Here is a 13,605-nt window from a genome sequence, read left to right on the forward strand (position 1 = left end):
ATATCTTAATATCTTTTGTATAATTATTAACTTTGCAGTACTTATCCATATTCCAATTTCCAAAAGTGCAGCACTCTGTTTTTGATAAATTCAAGAACAACCCAGATGCTAAACCAAAGATGTCCGCTAAAAGAACCACTCTATTTATTGTTACCGAGTCTACACAAAAAACTACTACGTCATCCATATAAGCCACCGTCTTCACACTATTACCTCCGCTACCAGGAATCACTATACCTCTAACTATTTTATCTCTCCTAATCATTTGTAAAAAAGGCTCTAAAATACATATGAATAATAATGGAGACATTGGAAATCCTTGCCTAACCCCTGATCTTATCTTAATATTTTTAGTTAAAAAACCATTTACCAAAATCTGAGAATTCACATCTCTATAAAGAACTTTTATCATATTTACAAAGTCAGTTGGCATATTCATAGCGTTAAGGACTAAAAACATAAAATTATGATCAACACTATCAAAAGCTTTTTTAAAATCAAGTGATAAAAGAGCTACCCTTTGTTTCCTATCTAATACATTACATAAAATATCTCTGATCAAAATTAAATTCTCCCAAACAGATCTCTTAGGGACACCACACACTTGGCCACCATCAATGACACTACTTATTACCCTTTTAAGTCTGTTAGTTAAAATCTTTGCCATGATTTTATAATCCACATTAAGTAATGTTATTGGCCTATAATTTTTGATATCACTCCTACTTTCCTTTTTAAAAATTAAAGTGACAATACCATTTTTTTGTGACCCATTTAGCTCACCCCTAAGAAAACATTCATTGATCATATCACACAAATCGTATTTAATTAAGTCCCAATACTTTACATAAAATTCAATCGTAAGACCATCCGAACCAGGTGACTTATTTTTTGAAAAACTTTTAATCGCCTCTTCTAACTCCACCATCTTAACATTTCCACTTAACAATACCTTTTCCTCAACATTTAAAACTTTCTGTATCCCTTTGAGTACTGAATTAACACTATCCGTATCACTTTTTTTCTCATTAAATAAATTATTATAAAATTCATAAACCACCTTAAGAAGCTCCTCTTTTTTTTTTTAAAACCTTCAAGTTCTTTAATAGTCTCCCTCTTTTTTATATTTTTGAAAAAAAATCTTGTGCATTTTTCCCCTTCTTCAAAATGCAAGACTCTTGAATTAAAAATTATCTCCTTACCTCTTTCCTTAACCCATTCTTTAATATCCTTTTTAATATCTACTAATTCCTCCTCAACATTATATCCCAATGATTTAAAAGCCAACATATTTTGATATCTTATATTTAAATCCTGATATTTCATTTTATGCTTTTTAATTCTATTTATACCAGCTTTTATAAAAAAACATTTTAACCTTTTTTAACCCATTCCCACCAAACTCCGATAGAAGAAAATCTATTTTTTAAACATTGCCAATATTTATACTTGACTATAAAATATCTTGTTACATCTAACTCTTCTAGCAACAAACAATTTAGCTTCCAGAGCCCTCTACCTACTTGAAAATCCCCTTCACATTCCAAACAACATTCAACAATTTTATGGTCTGAAAAAATATTTGCAGTTAATTTAACTTCTTTTACCTCAAAATGTGTTGAACAAAACCCATAATCAATTCTGGACTTGAAATCTTGCCCCTCCCATGTATAGCCTTTATCATCTCTATATTTTGCCTTCCATACATCTAATAAATCAAAATCTAAAATAATATTTTTTAATAATTTTGAAGATTTATCTAATTTTTTATCACTAACATCCATACCACAATTGAAATCCCCGAACATAATAATAGGTTCCGATCCACCTACAAAATAAGATATTCTTTCAAAAAGATTAAACCTCTCATTTTTTTCCACATTCCCATAAACACAAAAAAACTTAATTTGTAAGCCCTTATATTCCCCTTTAATCAGAAAAGCCCTACCTGGCTCAATTTCAACTAAAGAATTGAAAATGAAAGAATTCCCTTTGACCAAAAACCCACCCCAGAGCTTTTAACATTATTTCCTCCTGAAAAATATGAAAAACCCCATGACCATGACTTTTTCAGCTCGACATAGTCACGATCAAAATCAATATTGCATTCTTGCAAGAAAAAAAAATCAAAATTTAAGGAGGACAAAAAATCAAAAATTGCTGCTCTTCTCACAGCACTTCGTATGCTTCTTACATTCAGTGAAGCACACTTCAAAAGCATTCAAAAACTAAAAACCATCACTAAGGGGAAAAAAACCCCAAAAAAAGAAAAAATCAACCTGGATCATGTTCAGCGTATGAACCAGCTTCCTTATCAGGAAAACTGGGCAAGATAGGCGTTTCGCTAAGCCTATCTCCACGTAGCACTCTAGTTCCCAATTCAGTCATTGGTGACAGAGAAGGCTCACTTACTATGTCAGTCTCCCTAAACAAATTACAGGAATCCTCTGAAGTTGGAGTCACATTTCCTCTTACTTCCTGTTGTTAAGGAATTAAATCTTCCACAGAAAAATCAATCTCCTCAATTATGGTTGGGAGAGTAACACCTGGACCATCCTCTTCAACCACCTCCAAAGCTCTTCTTTTTGATGGACTTTTTGCATTCTTCTTTGTTTCTCTCCTTGGCATTTTAGGCCCAACCAAAACTGACATCCCTTTATTTTTTGAGGAGGAAACCTCTGCTCGATCATCCATCTTGCTTCTAGATGGATCCGGCAATGCAGGAAAATCTTCACACATTTTATCTATTGGGGGAGATACATGGCCTGCTTTAACTCTGTCGGCATAAGTTGTTATTGGGCAATCCATCGATCTATGACCTTCCTTGCCACAATTTGAACATGTAACCACATTCTTGCAGTTTTCGTCATCATGTCCTAATTCAAAGCAGACACGACAGATTTTGCCAACTTGACAATCCTGCGATACATGGCCAAAGCTGTTATACTTCCAACAAAAGACTGGCATGCCATTGTACTTCATGAACCCTCTGTTCCCACTGATATTTATCAGCTGGTGTGGATGAAGAAAACCGTCCTCTGCTGTTTCATCATCTCGCAATTTAACGCGAAACAGCCTTTTACCAGACCAGACACCATAGTCATTCTTCATTTTTTTAAGCATCTCAACCTCCTCAAACACATCATCCAGGTAAAACAAAATTTCACTGTCCTCCACATAATTATTATACATGTAAACAGTGACTAACCTGATGTTGTCCCGGTGCTTGAAAACAACGTCACATCCTGCGATCCTGGGGTCATCTTTTGTAGCCAGATAATTTCTCTTAAAAGCTTTGTAGAGAATGGTGTCTTTAAAGATGAGCTCATACACCCCACGATTGTAAAACTCAGGTAAACTGAACATATCCGCTGGCTTTATTCCGCAGTAATCCAGTAAGTCTTCCACCACGAACTTTAAAGCGTTCTCACCTCTCTTGGATTCCGGAATTTCAACCTGTGCCGTATTTTTGAAGCGTACTTCAGGAGCCGATGAGGTATAAAAGCCTTCCATTCTGCTGTTCAAAGAATGAAGCCCCCTTCCACCACCCCTAGGGTGAGCCTTCCATTCTGCTGTTCAAAGAATGAAGCCCCCTTCCACCACCCTAGGGTGGTTTCCGGGTCCTCCGGTGTGATCCCTTCTCGGAAGCTCCCAGCCCCAGGCCCACACTAGCTACCAGCCCCAGGCCCGCTCTGGCTCTGGTCCTGGTTCGGGCCTAGTTCCGCCTCTGCGGCCCTGAGACCCGCAGCCTGCCAACACCGGCTCAGCACCGTCCCGGCACCCCGTATTTGCATAGGCCCGCCTCTTGCTGGCAACCCCCGCTCGTTCCTGCAACGAGGTAGACTCTGCAAGAACGCAACACGGGACAATGGGCCGGCTGCAGCACAAAAACAGCTCTCTCTCTCTCTCTCTCTCTCTCTCTCTCCCCGTCCACCTCTCTTCCTCCCAGCCCTACTGCTGCTGGCCTGTCACACTGCTGCTGCTGCACAGTTGTGCTTGGTGTCTCCCTCCGTGCTCCACACACACAAGTTAGTCGCCGAGACAGAGTGCTGGTGCTAGTCCGCCCCAAACTTTGCAGGCTGCTTGTTGCTGCTTTTGTAGGAAAGGGAGTCCTTCTCGTTCTCCCTCCCCTCCCCTGGTTCTGCTTTTTGAAACTGAGTAAGAGAGGTGCACCGGTCCTGGAGGTACTGCAATACCAGGTCGATGCGTGGAGTGGACAGAGCAAGCTCTTTTTCCATCTCCCTGTTCCAAAAATCCATTTAATATATGGTCCCCAGATAGGGGACGTATCAGATATTAAACTGATAAGAACAGATGATATTGAATCATCCTTCCGAGTCCTACCCGAAGGCATGGGCTCCGTTGCCCGAGCTGTTCCCAGCTACCGCCAGCGAACAGCTCGAACGGGTGGGTCCCCCTTCGCCGAAGCTAGGGAGGGCCCACCACCCCGCCCCCCCGAAGGGGTTTGGGGGCATTTGGACTTCGCCGAAGCTAGAGGGAGTCCCGTCTACCCTGGGTTCTGCCGAAGCGCGTGTCATGGCCTGCGAGTCCAGCCAAAAGACCGTGACCCCATCCAGGGTGCTCAAACCAGACACAAAAAAGTGCTGGAGTGGGCGGTGCCAAGGCCATTGGTTGCCTTTTGCAAGGCTCTGGTTGGCAGCCAGAAAAAGAAAAGACTTCCCGCCCACCGAATGGTAAGAGCAAAGGAAGTGAAGCTTGATTAAGCATGGGTGCATGTGCATCTCCCCCGACTCAAAATGCAAGTCAGGGGCCACCCTCATGGGAGCACAGCGGCCCAGCTTTCATCAAGCTTCCGCTTCTCAGCCTAGTCCAGAGGACCAATGGTTTCTCCGTTCTTCAGATAGGATCATTAGAACAGATACTCCTCTTTGGTCTTGCCAGCCAGTGGACCAAGTGTTTCCCAAAAGGTACTACACTTGATCTTAGCCAAAAGGCCGAGAAGCGATAACCCGAAACGCGCGCGAGCCGATGGCCCCACCCCCAGGCTTGGCGCGCCTCCACGGGGAGAGGGGCACTGTGCTCCCCATCTCAGAGGACAACGAAGGCCCCACCTGCGACGTCGCAAACACCGCTCCCAGCCCCAGGCCCACACTTGCTACCAGCCCCAGGCCCGCTCTGGCTCTGGCCCTGGTTCGGGCCTAGTTCCGCGTCTGCGGCCCCTGAGACCCGCAGCCTCCCCAACAACCGGCTCAGCACCTTCCCGACAGTCCCGGCCACCCCGTATTTGCATAGGCCCGCCTCTTGCTGGCAACCCCCGCTCGTTCCTGCAACGAGGTCGACTCTGCAAGAACGCAACACGGGACAACGGGCCGGCTGCAGCACAAAAACAGCTGTCTCTCTCTTTTTCTCTCTCTCTCTCTCTCTCTCTCTCTCTCTCTCTTCCCGTCCACCTCTCTTCCTCCCAGCCCTACTGCTGCTGGCCTGTCACACTGCTGCTGCTGCACAGTTGTGCTTGGTGTCTCCCTCCGTGCTCCACACACACAAGTTAGTCGCCGAGACAGAGTGCTGGTGCTAGTCCGCCCCAAACTTTGCAGGCTGCTTGTTGCTGCTTTTGTAGGAAAGGGAGTCCTTCTTCGTTCTCCTCCCCTCCCCTGGTTCTGCTTTTTGAAACTGAGTAAGAGAGGTGCACCTGGTCCTGGAGGTACTCGCAATACCAGGTCGATGCGTGGAGTGGACAGAGCAAGCTCTTTTTTCCATCTCCCTGTTCCAAAATCCATTTAATATATCGGTCCCCAGATAGGGGACGTATCAGATATTAAACTGATAAGAACAGATTTTTTTTTTTTTTTTTCATTTTTTTTATTACAAAATTACAATACATTTAATCAAAAACACATCAACTTTGACATTACTTTACGATTACATCAACTTTGACATTACTTTACATTACAAAGGATTAAAACCCAAAATCTCCATTTTTTAAACTTCCAAATACCCTCTGCATCTTCATTCCCCATTTCCTCCTGTCACCACAAACATATAAAAATAACCTACTTCTTACCAAACCAACACACCCCTCTTCATCAACACATTTATCCCCAAAAACACACATGTTTTTTGTGTCCCATAAAGCTTCTTTAACACAGTTGATAATAAGCCACAAAATTCTTACTTTGCCTGATTCCCCCAAATAAACCATATAGATCATTTTATAAGACAATATTTCTATTCCTACTAACCCCCTTTATCATATTATCCATTCTCTTCCATACATTCCTAGCATAGACACATTCCCAAAAAACATGAAGGAATGTTCTCCGAACCCCCACAACCCTCCCTCGGCATACTTCGCTATCTACCAACCTTCTTCCATTCCTCTTGAAAAACTCTAGTTGGCAAACAACCATGAGCACCATCCAACACAAATCTTTCTGTCTGTTAACCAAACTATTATCATTCACTTTTTTCCATACTTCCTTACTTTCAGCCAGCAACAAACAACGATGACCGACGACCAGAACCCAACAACCAACCAAATATAAACCTCCATTACTACCATTTGTATCTCGTATTTCAAAAGAAAGTAATCATCCCTTTTCCCTTCTTTCCACACCTCCACAGGTATCCTCTGTTAACTCATATTTCTTAACATACCTATCAAATCCTCACTATAGAACCTACGGTGCCAAAAAACACCACTGGCTTCTTAAATATCTGGTTGACATATATTATACCTCCGCTAAAAATATGTCCCGCCTTCAATCTTATCATGCAACCATTACATTCTCTTTCGTACTCATAACCACGCATACACTCACATATCTAATAGACAAAATCTTTCTATATTGACCATTGCTTTACCTCCATTCCTCTTTGTCTTCACCACCTTTTCCCTAGATAACTTCTCCATCTTTGAGTTCCCAAATGAACACAAAAAATGAGCCGAATGATTTTCCCCAACACTCTATATTGTGGTGGGAAAACAGTAGCAATATACAATAGAATCGGCAAAATACTGCCTTACTTACAATATTCTCCCCTCAATCGTTAAAGATCTTAACGCCAAAAAATCAATCTTTTTCTTAATCCTTTCATTCACTTCACCCCAACTTTCATTCCCACACATATCTAAATCAAACACTACCCCAAGTATTTTAATACCCTCCTTACATACTGGCCATCCACATGACTCCAAATCACTCAAAATCCCAAAAACACTTACACACACTTTTATCAACATTCAACTTAAAACACTCACCATGCAAAAACATTCAATTAACAACTTCATTCTCCTCAAACTTGCCACAGACTTACAACACTATGTGACGTCATCCATGTAGCAAAACACTCTCACATTTTACCTCCACTACCCCGGGTACTTCCACACCTCTTACTACTTTATATCCCTTCTTATTTCACACAACAAAGGTTCTATTGCACATATGAACAGAATTGGGACAACGGACACCCCTGTCTCACTCCGGATTTTATTTTAATCTTTGATGACAAAAAAACCATTAACCTGAAACTTACTAACAATATCTCCATACAAAACACTAATCCATGACAACATACGCTCAGGCACTCCATTTTCTTCAAAAACTATAAACATAAAATCATGATTCACACGATCATAGGCCTTTCTCAAAATCAACCGTTACCCACCGCCACAGTCTGACTCCTTTCTTTCGCATACCATAAGATATCTCTCAAACACATCAAACACTCACTTATCTGCACGCCCCAGGCACGCACATATCTGTTCCTCACCTACCCCATTCTCACAACAACATCTCTCAAACGGTTAGCTACAATCTTAGCTATGATTTATAATCTGCATTTATAAAGATATAGGCCTCAGCTTTTTTCAAACTCTCTTTTTCACCCTTTTTATATAAAACACAACCACACTTTCTTTCACACTTTATGTCAAACACCCTCTTTCCAAATACATTCTTACCTACCTCACACACAACATCACTCAAAAGATCCCAAAACTCACAGTAAAACTCTATTGGGAGCCCATCCACTCCCAGGCACTTTTCCCTTTCCTCATTCCCCCTCACACATTCCTCAAACTCAGTTTTTGACAAATCTTCTTTAACATATCTACATCTTCATCATTCAAGCGATTCTTCAATTACGTTCAAACACTCTTCCCTCCATACTTTCATTTCTTACCCTTCACAGAAACAAGTCCCTCATAGTACTCACACACTGTTTGTAAAACATCCGCACCTGCAAATTTTTCACATCCATCTTTATCAAACACACTCCACATCTCCGCTTTCTTCTAAAGCTTTTTTAAAGAAAAAATTTGTACATTTCTCATCAAATTCCCTTAACTTCTACTTTAGCCAAGCAATAATTGATTTTCCTTTTTTCTCCAAACATTTTTTAATTTTTTCTCTCGCCTTCATCCATGTCCCACACTCAATCTTCACCAATCTTTTTTAACTCCTCCAAATATAGTAGCCTTTTTTTGCCACCTATCATACTCCTCTCTTTTTCCCTTGCTTTCTGACAGCTTTTTTTAACAAAAATTCTTTTAGTTTCTTTTTTAAACCAATCCCACCACTCACCAATATTCCCAAATCCCCCTTTCTTGTTACACCATTTTTTAAACCATATTCCAAACTCCCTTTAATCTCCTCATCTTGTAATAGAGAGACATTAAGTTTCCACAAACCCCTCCCACTTTCCCTTTCACCATTTATCTCTATCTTACACTTCACACACCCATGATCAGAAAAAAGTGTTCTATCCACACAATAATCCAAAAGATTCAAAGAATTTGAAAAAAACCAAAAGTCAATCCTAGACTTACTATCCCCTTTATCGCTAAAGAAAGTAAAAGGCTCAGCTGGATCTCCTTTAGCCTTATACGCATCTTTTAATTAAACATTGCCAATGACATCTCGCAAAATTACACCCAGATTTATCCACTTTCCTTTTACTACCCCTTTGGTTAAAACTATCTTTATCACTTATAACCACAATTAAAATCCCCAGCCAAAAATAACATTATCTTTCCCACCCAAAAACACTTTAAGTTTTTCAAAATTAAAATTCTTTCTTTCCTGCTTGTTGGAGCATACACATTAAATAATTTCAAAAACTTGATTATTATACTCCACCATAACAAAAAGTACTCTCCCCCGAACAATATGTATAACTTGTTTTACAACAAAATTCCGGGCTGTTTAAACAAAATACCTACCCCGCCATTTCTCTCATGGCTGCGTAGACCAAATGGCCGGACCCCGATTCCATTTAACTTTATTGGGTTCCTCCTTTATAGCACAATTCCTGGCAAAAAAATATATCTAAAGCGCAAAAGACATCAGGATATCAAAAATCACCGCCCTTCTACTTGCAGAAGAAATGCTACGCACATTTATAGAACCTACATTGATAGGCATTTAAGAAGTAATAAGAAGAAAAACAAACACAAATTTTTAACTCTTTTTTGTACTTCCCCTTGCCCTAGGAAAGAGGCTCTTTGTCGCATTACTGCTGCTGCCGACTCCCCCTCATCTGTCTAGAGCTTTCTGTCACTCTCATCTTTTTTGGTTTTCTTTGTCTTATAGTCCACAACGTTCATGGTCTGTTGCAACTTTTCAACCTCCTCCTGATCCAAAAAGGCTGCTGACAAGGAGGAGTCTGAAGTCTATACAGACAGAAGAATCATCATCCTTTTTCTCCTCAGAGCTGTGAAAGTCCTCCACTCTTTCACTCCAAGGAATAGGGCTTGCACTACTGTCCTCTGGTTTTCTCCTTTAGGGATGCTTTCCCAACATCCATCTCCTCTTGGATCTCTGGGACAGTGCAGCATCATCCCCTTCTGCTCTCAACAAATCCGGAGCCTCTTCTTCCTCCGACGTCCTCGACCAGATCATTCGGTGCCGTTTCCTCTGCAACCGGAGCCAGCGTGTTTGCACCACCAGGCTCTGCAGGTTTCACCCCCTTTCACAATATCCGAATAAACTGCCTTTCCCTGAGTTGCAATGGACCTTTGGACAGTTTTTTAGCGAGATGCTCATTCGGACCCGCAGAGATGACATGCACGGGCCGCCTCACAATCAACAAGTCCTGTGTCCAGGTCTAAAACAGTTTTTACAAACAGGTCCTTTCTCACAGTCTGTTTTAACGATGACCAAAACAAAAACAATTCCTGCAGAAGGAAGGCTGGCCTGGGGTAGTATAGATAACCCTTGTTGTGCCCAATGGAAAAGGTCTGGGGTCGGATGTAAAACGGCCACCAATTCCATTCGGGGTCCTGCTTGAACTCGGCCCAAAGCGCCTTTGCCCGTTAACAGTCCCAAAGACATTCATTTTCCTTTCTCCTGGGGACACATAGGAACTGTAGCGTCCCAGGAAAGCTCTTATCTCCTCGTCTTTGACGAAAGGGTTGTACATGTGTACAACCACTGGCACACGATTCCTTGTCTCGTTGACAACAAAACGAAGATCTTTCAGATCCGGATGGTCAGCCATCTCCTGACTCCTTAAATAGCAGGTCCTCAACTCACTCAAATCGACAAAGGAAATATCGTAGAAGCCTTGCTGTGGAAAGGCCTGAACACAGAAAATACTTTTCCGATCCATTCCAAGACGTCCCTCCACGATGTCGATCTGGATCTTGCGCAGAACATAGTCATTCCTTCGTTCTTTCGGAAAGAACAGGCGCACCGTGTTCGGCGCTTCTGGTGCTGACGAAATATCCATCTTTTCAAAGGTAAGATCGCCTTCAGGTATGCCTCGGATAGCCCACAGCCCAAAAGCAGCAACTGGGTGAAGTCGCAATGACGATCCCAGAAAGGCCAAGCTACGGGGTTCCTACTGCAAACCTTAAGACCCAACCAAGCATTACACTTGATCGAGCCAAAAGGCCGAGAAGCGATAACCTGAAACGCGCGCGAGCCGACGGCCCCACCCCCAGGCTTGGCGCGCATCCACGGGGAGAGGGGCACTGTGCTCCCCGTCTCAGAGGACAACGAAGGCCCCACCTGCGACGTCGCAAACACCGCTCCCAGCCCCAGGCCCACACTTGCTACCAGCCCCAGGCCCGCTCTGGCTCTGGCCCTGGTTCGGGCCTAGTTCCGCCTCTGCGGCCGAGACCCGCAGCCTCCCAACACCGGCTCAGCACCTTCCCGACAGTCCCGGCACCCCGTATTTGCATAGGCCCGCCTCTTGCTGGCAACCCCCGCTCGTTCCTGCAACGAGGTCGACTCTGCAAGAACGCAACACGGGACAACGGGCCGCTGCAGCACAAAACAGCTGTCTCTCTCTTTTTCTCTCTCTCTCTCTCTCTCTCTCTCTCTCCGTCCACCTCTCTTCCTCCCAGCCCTACTGCTGCTGGCCTGTCACACTGCTGCTGCTGCACAGTTGTGCTTGGTGTCTCCCTCCGTGCTCCACACACACAAGTTAGTCGCCGAGACAGAGTGCTGGTGCTAGTCCGCCCCAAACTTTGCAGGCTGCTTGTTGCTGCTTTTGTAGGAAAGGGAGTCCTTCTCGTTCTCCCTCCCCTCCCTGGTTTCTGCTTTTTGAAACTGAGTAAGAGAGGTGCACCGGTCCTGGAGGTACTGCAATACCAGGTCGATGCGTGGAGTGGACAGAAGCAAGCTCTTTTTCCCATCTCCCTGTTCCAAAAATCCATTTAATATATGGTCCCCAGATAGGGGACGTATCAGATATTAAACTGATAAGAACAGATTTTTTTTTTTTTTATTAAAACAAATATATCAAATGTTGTACAGAAAGGAAAAAGCAAAACAGGATTTACATGTAAGTTATGCAATAGCTTGTCAAAATATTTACACCTTTATAAAGCATATTAACTTCCCCTCCCCTCATATCCCAACAGCTTTTTCCATTTTAATGTTTTCCAAATGCCTTCGGCATCCATTTCACCCCTCCTTTTTATTTCAAACTGATAAAAGGTGTATAACTTTGCAACAATCATATCAACTGCTTTCCTTATCGGTATGTCTTCTTTTCGAAAAAGTTCCAGGTTTCTGCAGTTCCACAAAACTTGCTTAATGCATGCAGTTACTGTCCACAATAAAGCTGTTTGCTGTTTACTCAGGGTTGTCATGCCGTATAGTGCTATTACACATGTTAACATTTGTATCCCACAGATCTCCTTTATTAACCCATCACACTTTTTCCAAACCTTTCTTGCATATCTGCATTTCCACAAAACATGTCTGGTTGATTCCAGATTCCCACACCCCTCCTTTGGGCAGATGTCTGTTACACTTAGGCCTCTTTTCTTTTGGAACACTCTTGTAGGTAAAGCTTGGTGTAGCCCTAACCAAACAATCTCTTTTTGTTTACCTTGAATTGGTGCTTGATTTAACCCTTTCCATACTGTTTGTGTTTGTGCATAGTTCAACCCTTCTATTAGGCCCATTTCTGATCTATCTTTGATTGCTCTTACCAACCTATCCCTCTGCACCTCCACCGGTTCTTCGGATATCTTGTACTTCTTTGCTTTTTTCTCCATGTACAAGTAAAACTGCGGGCAGTGAAATCTTACCGGCCGATTGTTATCCCATTGGTATATCCCCATCCTCCTGAACATGTAACCCCCCAAATAAATCATAAGTGCTGTCGTAAATAAATTCTTCTTAAGCATTTTCTGACACCATGACAGATATATAACCCACATTACCACTTCAATGTCCGGAAAGTCCCATCCTCCTCTTTCTCCTCTTTTTTTAACCACCTCCCTTTTCATTTTTTCATATGCTGTCCCCCAAAAAAATATAAATAATATCCTCTCCATTTTAGCTACATTTTTCTGTGTCGGTGGAAAGACCAAACAAATGTACAACAGGATTGGCAATATCACCGCCTTTACTATAAGGACCTTCCCCCCAAAAGATAAGTTTCTTAGTTTCCAGAAATTCAATTTGGCAGCAATCCTGGTCCCTGCTTCATCCCAACTTTTTTTCCCTTTCAGGTCATTAGTAAAATACACTCCTAAAATCTTAATGCTCTGCTGTTCCTCCTGTAGCTCCCCGCTCACAATTTCTTTTTTCCCTCCAAATTGTTTGTATCTGCTTTTATTCCAATTTACCCGAAAACCTGCTGCTTGGCAAAATTTGCTAACGTGACCCTGCGCTCTCTGTAACCCCTCTCTATTGGCATTTACTAACGTTACGTCGTCCATATAGCCTAAGACCTTAATAACCCTCCCCCCGCTACCTGGTACCTCATACCCTTCTATTCTCAAATCTCTTCTGATGACCTGCAATAATGGCTCAATGGCACATATAAACATAACTGGCGACAGCGGGCACCCCTGTCTCACTCCTGACCTAATCTTGATCCTTTTCCCTACTTTGCCATTTATTACTATTCTGCTGTAAATGTCTTTATACAAAGCTTTAATGACTTTCCCTACTCCCTCCGGTACTCCCATTTCCTCCAACACCTTAAATAAAAAGTTATGCGTCACCCTGTCATACGCTTTTTCGAAATCAATGTTTGTTACGATCAAACTCCCCTTCCTTTCACCCACCTCCCATATAATATCCCTTAACAAGATTAAATTTTGTTGAACTGTCCTTTCCGGTACTGCGCACACCTGCTCCTCGCCTATCACTTTATCTATTACTAATTTAAATCTATTTGCCA

At 42.4% G+C, this 13,605-nt stretch overlaps 3 non-coding genes and 1 pseudogene across 3 annotated transcripts; all 4 read right to left on the minus strand.

Annotated features, from left to right (window-relative positions):
- Nucleotides 1–4,162: 4,162 nt before the first annotated feature.
- On the minus strand, nt 4,163–4,354 carry LOC121397828. Its single transcript, XR_005963954.1, has one exon. It is a non-coding gene; the product is annotated as a U2 spliceosomal RNA (small nuclear RNA).
- A 486-nt stretch (nt 4,355–4,840) lies between these two features.
- On the minus strand, nt 4,841–4,967 carry LOC121397847 (annotated as a pseudogene).
- A 672-nt stretch (nt 4,968–5,639) lies between these two features.
- LOC121397838 lies at nt 5,640–5,838 on the minus strand. Its single transcript, XR_005963962.1, has one exon. It is a non-coding gene; the product is annotated as a U2 spliceosomal RNA (small nuclear RNA).
- A 5,683-nt stretch (nt 5,839–11,521) lies between these two features.
- Nucleotides 11,522–11,704, minus strand: LOC121397831. Its single transcript, XR_005963957.1, has one exon. It is a non-coding gene; the product is annotated as a U2 spliceosomal RNA (small nuclear RNA).
- Between the last annotated feature and the right edge of the window lie 1,901 nt (nt 11,705–13,605).

Source organism: Xenopus laevis, chromosome 8S (assembly GCF_017654675.1).
Source record: "Xenopus laevis strain J_2021 chromosome 8S, Xenopus_laevis_v10.1, whole genome shotgun sequence".
Taxonomy (NCBI): domain Eukaryota; kingdom Metazoa; phylum Chordata; class Amphibia; order Anura; family Pipidae; genus Xenopus; species Xenopus laevis.